Genomic DNA, 10,144 nt, shown 5'->3' with positions numbered 1-10,144 from the left:
GCAAGGTTCCCTACTGGAGTGATTGTTGGAGTCCTTCACCTTCTGGGACAGGAGATTCAGGTGCTTTGTGTGCTTCTGGCACTGGGATGGAGTCTAGTGGATGCTCAGCTCCTCCAGCCTCTGTAAAATCTCCTGGTAAAGGTGTATGTTCCTGCCACTCCTGGCAAAGTCACGGAAGATGGTGTAGTCTGACCACACACTGGTCAGTGTCCAGGTGCTGACCAGCTCCAGAGATCAGGCAGCAGCTCTTGGAATATAATCCATGATCACCTGTGCTAAGCTTACCAGAAAATTGTTCTGAAGTGCTCAGTACAGGCCACCGCTACAACTAGCAACCAGGGACAGGCAACCATAGGTTCAATGCACTGTGGGAATGGCCCTGGAGGACTACTGACAGTAATAGCCTGGTACACGCCCCTTGCCCCTGTCCAAGCTACACTATAGTATGGGTACAGGACCATACCACAGTACAGCACATACCCACACGCTTCATGTGTGCTAGCTTTCTTGCTATGCACTCCTTCAAGAATGTGCTTCAGGGCACAAAAACACATATGTAACTGGTACAGTCACAAGTGTAGACATAACCACTTTCTTATCTAGCTTCTCTCTCACACACATACAGACATGAACCAAAAGTTCCATTTAAAAATCAATCTTTCTATAGTAAATGTATTGACAAAGATGACCCCAGTGGCCAATAAGCATTACTGTTGTTTGTGCCTCTGTGATGCCTCCAACCTGTGCAACTTTGAAGGTCCCTTGGGTGCACATTAAATCCTACAGAATACTTTAGAGATGGACACTGGACTTTTATTTAATATTTATCAGTTTACTTAGGATTTTCAATGGATATATAACTGCAGAGAGGACAACCCCTACCCCTAGATGTTACAAGTGTATAGCCTGTGGCTCTGGGAGCAGAAAGTTACATGAAAACATAATGAACTTGAATTGATATGTATACTATCTTAATTTATGTTAATTGTACTTTGCAGTAGTAGCGACTAGAGAATACATTAAGAAATTCTCCCACCCCTAAATAAAGGATTACCACTATTTTGTTCATTCAGGTTGAGTGATAAACCTGATAACGCTGATAAAACTACAGATTAAACAAGCAGGTAAATAAAGGGACCAGGGCCAGGGCTACAAGGGTGGGATGGAAGAGGAGAAGCTGGTTACACAAACAAAACAAAAACAAAAAAAAATCACACCCCAGAAAGGAAGGGGCAAAACATTTACTCTTTCTTCCAGCAAAAGCCTGATTGTGGCTACGAAGATGTGAGAGAAATAGTGGTGTTTCAGCTCTGTCTCCAGGAAAACTCAGACCTAGACACCCAGATTTAATTCCATTTGTGTGGTATATAGACAAAACAGCTACATCACAATGTTTCACTTTTGAGTGTTCCCCAGACAGAGAGCAGCTCAGATAGGCCCCAGTTTTGCATGAACATACATTTTAAGATAACTAACCCTGTGTAAAAGCATATACCTAACAGTCTCCACACATTGAATTGAAGTGAAAAGGGATCCAATATGTGGGATGGTATTAAACTATCTTAATGTAATTTATCTCTTAGATCCAACATCTATTTTGAAAAGGTTCTGTGCAAAGGCAGAAAAACCAAAGTGACTAGTACACATTATACAACCAACAGTAGAGAGACTGTGGGGAAATGTTCCACAGAAGCAGGTATAACTAGGGTGTTCTGTCTGTGGAAGGGAAGAGTGGCTAAATGATTTTAGACCATGCTTCCTGGGTTAAAGTAAACTTCTTGGAAGGATGCAGGAATTAATGGGGTCAAGCTTATTCTCTTCCTTGTAGCAATGTCAGTGAAAAAGTATTTTTAAAAATAGAGCTCCCTCCATTAAACAGGGTAGAGGGTGTCGGAGAAAAACAGAGTTCTCACTATTTGTTTAGGTATAGCAAGTCAGATGCTTTATTAACTCTCACAATTGCGCAGAGGGAGAGAGCTAAGCAGGTCTCTCAACAGGTAAACAATTACAGCAAGCATTTATACCTTTTGTTACAGACAATAATGAGCAACAGTTGCATTTTGTTTATACATAGGTCATTCTGATATCTTGTTTTGCTCACTAATGTAGACTCTTAGTCTACATTCCATATTATCTACACAAGGTCGCAGCAACTTCTCACACAGTTCTTTCCCACTTGCCTCACACATTCCTCGCTTCTACAAATCTCGCGTTATTAGGGTTACAGTTAGCCTAACTCTTGCTAACGAACTGTCATGCATTGCATCCCCTTCCTGTCAGTTCTTTCTCTGCTTCCACAACCCCCCCTTTTGTACTACTAGTACAACAAACATTTTCAAATCTCTATTTGCATTAAATCTCGGAATTCAGATTCTACATCAGATGCTTCAACCTTAGGGGTTTTGATTGGATGTAATGACAATGCATGATGAGCATGGACATGAAAGGTATTACTATTATTACGTACATTACAACAACAATAACATACTCCTGCACAACACAAGCAATAACATTCCCATAGTAATAATATGATGGGGTTGTTGTACAATCTTAGTCATATAACACAATACATCATACTTAGTACATAAGGTGGATACTCTATAAGCTGTCTGAAAGGCATACTTTTTAACTTGATACATATTTTGAAGCATGTGAATTTGCCCTTGTACTTCAGAGATTTTCTGAACCTCTGGTAACAGTGAAAGCAAATTTTGAAATCTATCAGGTACTAAACTAGTCCAATTAAAGGGTATCAGGAACCTAAGGACTACTTGCAAAATTCTATCTGCAGGCCAGTAAATAATATGATTGCCTGCAGTGGTAATGAGATTAAAATGTATGTCTTGCAATGTGGTGGCTTTAACATACACACAGCTATCATTAGCTTAAAAAAATAAGTGTCCTGTCAGGGTAGTTCCTTGTCCCCTACCCTCCCAGCAAACGTAGTCATGAAGAGTAACAACTTCTCCTGGCTTCAGTTTACGGATACACTGAAGCTGTGGGGGTTGTAACGGCCAAAATGTCCATTGACTCCCTAACCCCATCCAAATGTCAGATGTAATCCCAGGAGCACTGACTAAAAATCGATTGGGCATACCAGGAGGTCTAATTTCCCAGATGTCTCGGTGAATTACCCAATCCCACATGCATCCTCCCCCATGGACCCGGCAGGATTCGGTATGTGGGAGCCCACACCCCCTGAACCGGTCCATATGCTTGGAAGGAGCACTGAGAACGTCCACACTTCCACCCAGAAAGTTTCCAAGTGTGTCTCCATGGCCACAGATCAGATGGTACTCCTGATGTGTCTGTAAGGGCAGTGGGCCAAGCCTGATGCTCTAGATCATTCCGAATGGCCATTAGCTGGTCATTCAGGAAATCCTGAATTTCTGAACATGCTAGATCCCACTGCAATGCCTTCCCAGCCTCAGTGATATTCAATACCATCTCTGTCAGCAACTTCTGGGTCATTGAACTAAGGGCGGAAATAACATGTAACACACCAACTCCAGCCTGTACCTGGGTTAGTTGTGCTCCAGAAACAAGGCCAATGGCCTTCTCTAGTTGCCCCAATTTCTCATCATGTTCTTGGTTCTTAAAAATATTCCAAACTGCTGCTGCATTATTGGCCCCATCCCAAAGGGATCCGGTCAAGTCTCTCTTCTTTCTAGAGGAAATAATCCAAGCCCTCTGTTGTGCTAATCTAATGGCAGCCCCCTGTGAGCAATTATAAATTCTTGGGGTTCACTGGTAGTGATATCATATACTTTTATCTCCACTGATCCATTCAATTGTTCGCTTATATGGGATATCCTGAACCTTAAAATATATTTTTTCAAACAATATTTAAATAAATCACTAAAGTGTGAAGGCCTTGGCCATTGGTTTTATCAAATATATGGCATTGTCTGTATTTGGATGTGTTACAGTGGTAATAGTGTAATGGAGGAGATGGCAGGGGCAATGGCAACAAGGTGCCTTTGGTACTTATCATTTAAAATCCAATTAGGGAGGGCAATACATGCTGAAGGACTTATCCAAAACACAGGGCGCAGCCTGTAGAATAAACCCCAAAATCCAATCAATACCACGTTCCCAAGCATGGGTCCCACAAGTTTCTTCCTGCCAGTGTACAATTCTTTGTTTCTTCACCAGGGTCAGTTCTTAATGTCTCTTGTAGTCAGGAATCCCTGGACTTTGTGGTTTCAGTGAAGTAAGTGTTCCTTCTTCTCTTTTCCTGAAACAGTGTGGTTTAGCATCATACAGGGGAGAGGTTACTAGCACATCACCCTGTAATGGTTTTGCTTCTTCTAGAAAAATCCAGAGGCACAGTAGGTCTGTCAGTGGACAAGGGAGAGGTTACTAGCACTTCACCTTGTCTTTTTTTTCTTTCTTTCTTTCTTTTTCCTGCTGTCCAGAAGACACAGCAGAGCTAGAAGGAGAAATAGGCTTATCAGTCGGAGAGTCCTCCCGAGGTGGAGGGGTCTTTTTACAGTGAGAAGCATGGGTCCAGGCAGGTAGTCCTTGGCACTTCACAGTGGTGGTGGTTAACAGGACTTGGAAAGGGCCTTTCCAGTGTGGAGCCAAAGCAGTCTTTCGTTGATGGACTTTACGTAGACTCAGTCTCCTTGTTTCAATGAATGGCAGGGCTGCTAGGGTCTTTGGGTAGCACTTCTTTTATCTGTGAGAAAAGAAACCTAACACATTTCATTAATGCCTGGCAGTGTTTTGCAGATCTCATAGTTGCTTGGGCACATTCAGGCCCCCCTTTTCTTGGCTATCAGCCAAGTCTTAGCTGTGGGCAGTGTCCTTGGATGGTGCCAGCATCTTATCTTTGGACTGAGCTTGCTAGCTATTTTTCCTCAGTTAACTAGTTCTGTTCTTTTTCCTTCTCCCCTTCTTGGCTTCTTTTAACCTACAAAGGAAACTTCCACTCTTCACTCATACACCTTTTCCCAACAATGAACACATACACATTGCCATTATACAGTACATTAGTCTTATTATTCAATGTATGCCATGTACACCCTTCCAGTAAAATAACTTTATTACAGAGCTTTGGAGCAACAAACCAGGACAAGCACACCCACTTTTGAGGAGTCCACTCGGTACAACCTCAGGTGTCCAATAGCTTTCCTCCCTCCCCAGCCCTCTGGCTAGAAATCTGAAGTAGCCAGAAGGATCCCATGGGCAATATGGGGAGTGGGTTAACCTTCCAGGTCCTTGCTTCCAAAGACTGTTGGTATGCAAATTTTAACAACAATTTTTTCAATTAAAAAAAAATCTGGCCAATGAAGTTTCTTTTTCTTACTTAAGCAACTGTATTAGACTTTAGTATATCACATTTTCCTGATTTATCCAAACACTTTTTGTATTCCAAGTTGAATAAAAACAAGTATCTGCTTTTTGATTTAACCCTTCTATTTAATTTTGAACTAGACTGTCTTATGAAAATATTAAACCCAACAATTCTGGCCACAAGACAAACACCACAAGACAGGACAAAGAACACAAAAATAATTCCTATTGTACCAGTAAATGCATGGTACATTGAATGCTGTTCAGCTGGCATCCGTTTTCTCTGATGATCTGAAAGACAAAAGAACAGAGGTCTACCCCTTCTGGGCAGTCAGTCATTGCTTAAAATATTTCCTTTATATACACATACTCTTGTTGATTTTAGACAAAACAGAGGAATTACCCCATATTTCCTTGTATTTGTTTCATAGGCAGCCCAGGTTTCAGTGGCTTCTACCTTATTAGTTAGAAAATTGCATTAATACAGATGCTTTCTGGCTTGCTTCCAGATTCAAAGCTATCCACAGCTTAAAAATTCTTATGTAAAAAGGGACACAATTAACTTTCCCAGACTTTTGATTGCCTTTTACTTCTAACTCCTGCTTTCAAACACCCAGTGATCTGAAAAGAGACAACACAACCTATATTGGTAGGTTTGCATTTCTTTTACCTCTGCTACAATATACACTGCACATGTTCTAGGGAAAATGCACATCCTCTCCACAATTCAATTTCCACAACACTAGCCACATCAATTTCTACACAAGGTGTAACTGTTTCTTTTGTGCTTACAAAATCTCCATGCACCCCTAGTAAAGTGACAGCTCGACCACACAGAGCCAGGGGCACTGTCCTTCTCTCTCTTTTTACCAGATCTTTTATCTGCTATTTTGTTACCCCAAAACAAATTCAAAGCTTTATTCTTTCCTGAACACTGGGTAAAAGCCATTTACTTAACATATAATTCAAAGGGCTATCCTTAGAGGGTTTTACCAGAGACCCACCCATCTGCCTGCTGATACTCTAACAGAGAATTACACAGAGAACAGAGGGAATTATGGCCTAATAGGATCCTATTACAGGAATTTCTACTAATACTGACCACTACAGGGGACGGGACAGAAGGATCCCAATTCAACCTCAGAGCTTCATTGCACGCGATGGCTTCCACTCTGAGGAATTACAAATGAGAGGCTCAGTTCCGTCCACACACCTAACACCTAAATGTATAAGACAGAAATTCATTAACCGGAGTCGCCAGTAACTGTCACCAAAATATCGGGTCCACCTAGCTGAGAGCCAATAACAGCCAGACAGGGATAAGGAAGAGTTGTTTTATTCAGCAGAAGAAAGGAGAGCCTTGCACCTTGGTACAAAGACTCTGTCTTACACACATTTTACCATTTCAATTATTATCCTGGGGATTTGAAATCCCCATGCTTATAATTACTTACTCCTTTCCTTCCACTATGCCCTCAAAGTTTCCAACCTGTTCTCCAATCTCTCTATCTATTGCCTGCCCGCTTGGGCCCGATCCTGCTTTTCTCGCTGAACCGTCCCTTCCATGGGCACCAGCTTTTTCACTACCAATTTAGATAGGAGGGTGGGCTTCTCAACTAGCCCCCACCCTTCCTGGTCTCTTCTCTTAAACATTCTTACTCACAAGGCTACCCGAGTCCTCCCTCGTGAGGCTTGCCACTTGGGCAAAACGCATGACCCATTGGCATTTAACTATTCAATTTTCTCTTGTGGCAAACACACTGCTCTTACAGCATATGCAAACACAAATGGTTAAATTCTGACAAGTCCCTGAAGGACCGGTACTTGCTTAGCCAGTGCTTCCTTTTCTGCCTGGAAGTCCTGTCTCAAGGCTTGCAACTTGCCCTGGGCGTAGGTTTGAGTTGCTGCCTGGTTCATGATCTATGCTCTTAATTGCTTAATTCTAGTTATCAAGTAAACAACTCTTCCCTTTTCTCCAACTTCTCTATTGCCCAGTCCTGCTACGACTGGGGTAGATTCACCTGACACCCTTCCCGGTCAGCCGGGGTGGAAAGAGGAATGCTAAATCCCTCTCCGGTTCTCAGACTTACTGCGGCTGAGAGTAGGCACACTTTCATACTCACACACGTACGTCCAGACTGGCCACGTCTGTGTATAACGTTCAGAGAAGGTGCTGTGCAATCTCCAACTTGCTTCCTCTCTTGGGAGGGCAGTTCTTTTACACCCTGAGGTCTCCTGGGGCGTCTTTTCAGTGATTCCAGTCCAGGCCGGCTGCCTGTGGCTTCTTCAGCTTCCCCAAACCACGCCAGCTCCAGGGTCGCAAAGGCAGACTGTTGGATCTCACTGGACAGTTAAGCTTTGCAAATGTAATCTCAGCACTGTAACTTGTATTGCCTTTGGTTTGACTATGTCTATATTTTTTCACAGTCAGCTGGGGCCGAAAGCAGTTTTTCTTTGTACTTAGCCTGGTCTGCATTGATTCTTGACCTTGAACGCAGATTAACTTTCTCTTTATCTCTGGACCAAGCTGAATTTCAAATTAACCCATTCCTTTCCTCAATAGACAAATTGCTCCCATTGTGTGTCAGAGGCTTTTTGGTGATTAAAAGCTCCTCTGAGATGTATGATCTTATCTAGATTGAAGATACCTTCTAGTGGGCATTGTTTAGATGAATTTTTCACGCGTGTAATGATTTCAATTCTCTAAATACCTGCAGGTTTTAGTACCATAATGTACGTACATGAAATAAGCTGGGGTACCCTTAGTGGGTGAGAGGGAATCCTTAGACTGTCCCCCACCCATTTTCCAATCACACACACAGGGAGGAGGATGCCCTGTCTGCGCTAGCGGCACATAAACTAAGGATCTCTCCCTACAGGGTATTCACACAGGAGAGACTAACAAGGATGGCCACGACCCTCCTACACCTCCCTTCAGCAAAGAGCGTCGGCTAGTCTCAGAGAGACGGCGCCGCTTACTCTGTTACATCCAGTGAGATGATCAGACTGTCAGTGGCTCACACAGAGAGGAAAAGGGGGAGGGAAGATGGGTTCACATACTCCTAGACCCAGGTAGCCTCCTCGCCGGACGATGCCAGGCCGAGTTAGCCCACCGTGGGTCGGATCTCCTAAAAGATCCTCTAGTTACCGGGCTTGCGTTAGAGTAGTTCTGGTCACGAGCCAAAAGACTTCGCAGAGTACTCTGGGCGTCTTCCGGTAACACTCAATTCACACTGGTGTACACACACACACACACACACACACACACACACACACACACACACACACACCAAGGCCTTATTCCAGGTACTATTCCCAAGTACCTCCAGGTACTATTCCCAAGTACCTCGATGCATCACTTGAGGCAGTAAAAACCCCTCCTGAGGCGGTAACAACCCCTCAACACAGGTGCAAACCCTATGCACCTAGCATATGCATACAGGGGGCGGCAAACAATTCCCCTATTACGCCGCTCAGCATCTGACCTTGCTGCACAGTCAATAAGTTCGGATGGCGTGAGCCCAACAGGGACAGACGGCCCCACGGACAGTCCTCCTCCGACACCCCAATAGAGATTTCAAAAGGTCTCCTACCTCTATTGTGGCGCCATGGGGTTCAAAGGGGAACGATCCGTAGCAGCTGCCGGTGCCTCTGCGGGCGTTGCCATCCCGGACGAGCTCCCAAATTGTCGGAGAAAAACAGAGTTCTCACTATTTGTTTAGGTATAGCAAGTCAGATGCTTTATTAACTCTCACAATTGCACAGAGGGAGAGAGCTAAGCAGGTCTCTCAACAGGTAAACAATTACAGCAAGCATTTATACCTTTTGTTACAGACAATAATGAGCAACAGTTGCATTTTGTTTATACATAGGTCATTCTGATATCTTGTTTTGCTCACTAATGTAGACTCTTAGTCTACATTCCATATTATCTACACAAGGTCGCAGCAACTTCTCACACAGTTCTTTCCCACTTGCCTCACACATTCCTCGCTTCTACAAATCTCGCGTTATTAGGGTTACAGTTAGCCTAACTCTTGCTAACGAACTGTCATGCATTGCATCCCCTTCCTGTCAGTTCTTTCTCTGCTTCCACAAGGGAAACCTCTCAAATGGTCATCACTGTACTACTACTATTTGTTACTTGCATTATGGTAGCACATTGCAGACCCACTCAGGTTCAGGACCTCATTGCGCTAAAGTCTTTACAAATGCAGGTTATGTGGCAGTCCCTGCTCTGAAGCACTTACAATCTAATTAAGGCAAGGCACCACAAGCAGGTGCAACAAACATTGGGAAGGACAGAGGAAGGAGGAGGATGGAAATACCAGTAAGAATACATAGGCCAGGTATATGGACAACTACGTAGTTCTGAGTTGGTTAATTTATATAAGTTATAAGATAAATATCAGAAAACCCTGCTGGCCACTTACCCGCTATCAGTTGGCAGTTTCCCATAGGCCTCAAACTAGGAAGGGAGGGTTTGAAAGGACAAGGAAGGGTTTGAAAGAGGACAATGTAGTGGCTTTACAGACTAAGGAAGAGCCAATAAAAGGGAGGGGCTAAATTGTGAAGGGCCTTAAGGTGAGCATCAGAAGTTTGTATTTGTTGCAACAGAAAAGGGAGAGACAGTGGGATGTTTCAAATATGGTGGTGGCATGGTCAGAAAGAAGGGCCAATGTAACAGAGCTGACAGCCTCCCAGGTACCACCCCCATCACTCCGTGGCACCCTGCCACTGTTTCACCCTCTTCAGGGGGCCTTACACAGACCTCACACACTTTTTCTGTGTTCAGAATACCCCTTCTTGGGGTCTGGGTTTATTCACAGAAAATAACTCACAATAA

The 10,144-nt window shown here is 43.5% G+C and overlaps 1 long non-coding RNA gene across 2 annotated transcripts; it reads right to left on the bottom strand.

The window, feature by feature from the left end:
- Positions 1-1,915: 1,915 nt before the first annotated feature.
- Positions 1,916-9,543, bottom strand: LOC135981486 (uncharacterized). 2 transcript variants are annotated; one of them, XR_010598521.1, is made up of 2 exons: positions 7,422-9,543; positions 1,916-5,919 (listed from the first exon to the last, which is right to left on the bottom strand). It is a non-coding gene; the product is annotated as an uncharacterized LOC135981486 (long non-coding RNA). The 2 variants fall into 2 exon arrangements; XR_010598522.1 differs by having other exon boundaries at positions 7,430-9,543.
- Positions 9,544-10,144: the final 601 nt, after the last annotated feature.

The sequence above is a fragment of the Chrysemys picta genome, chromosome 2 (assembly GCF_011386835.1).
Source record: "Chrysemys picta bellii isolate R12L10 chromosome 2, ASM1138683v2, whole genome shotgun sequence".
Lineage (NCBI taxonomy): Eukaryota > Metazoa > Chordata > Testudines > Emydidae > Chrysemys > Chrysemys picta.
The sequence above is the reverse complement of the archived record's forward strand: the minus strand, read 5'-3'. Positions and strand labels throughout refer to the sequence as shown.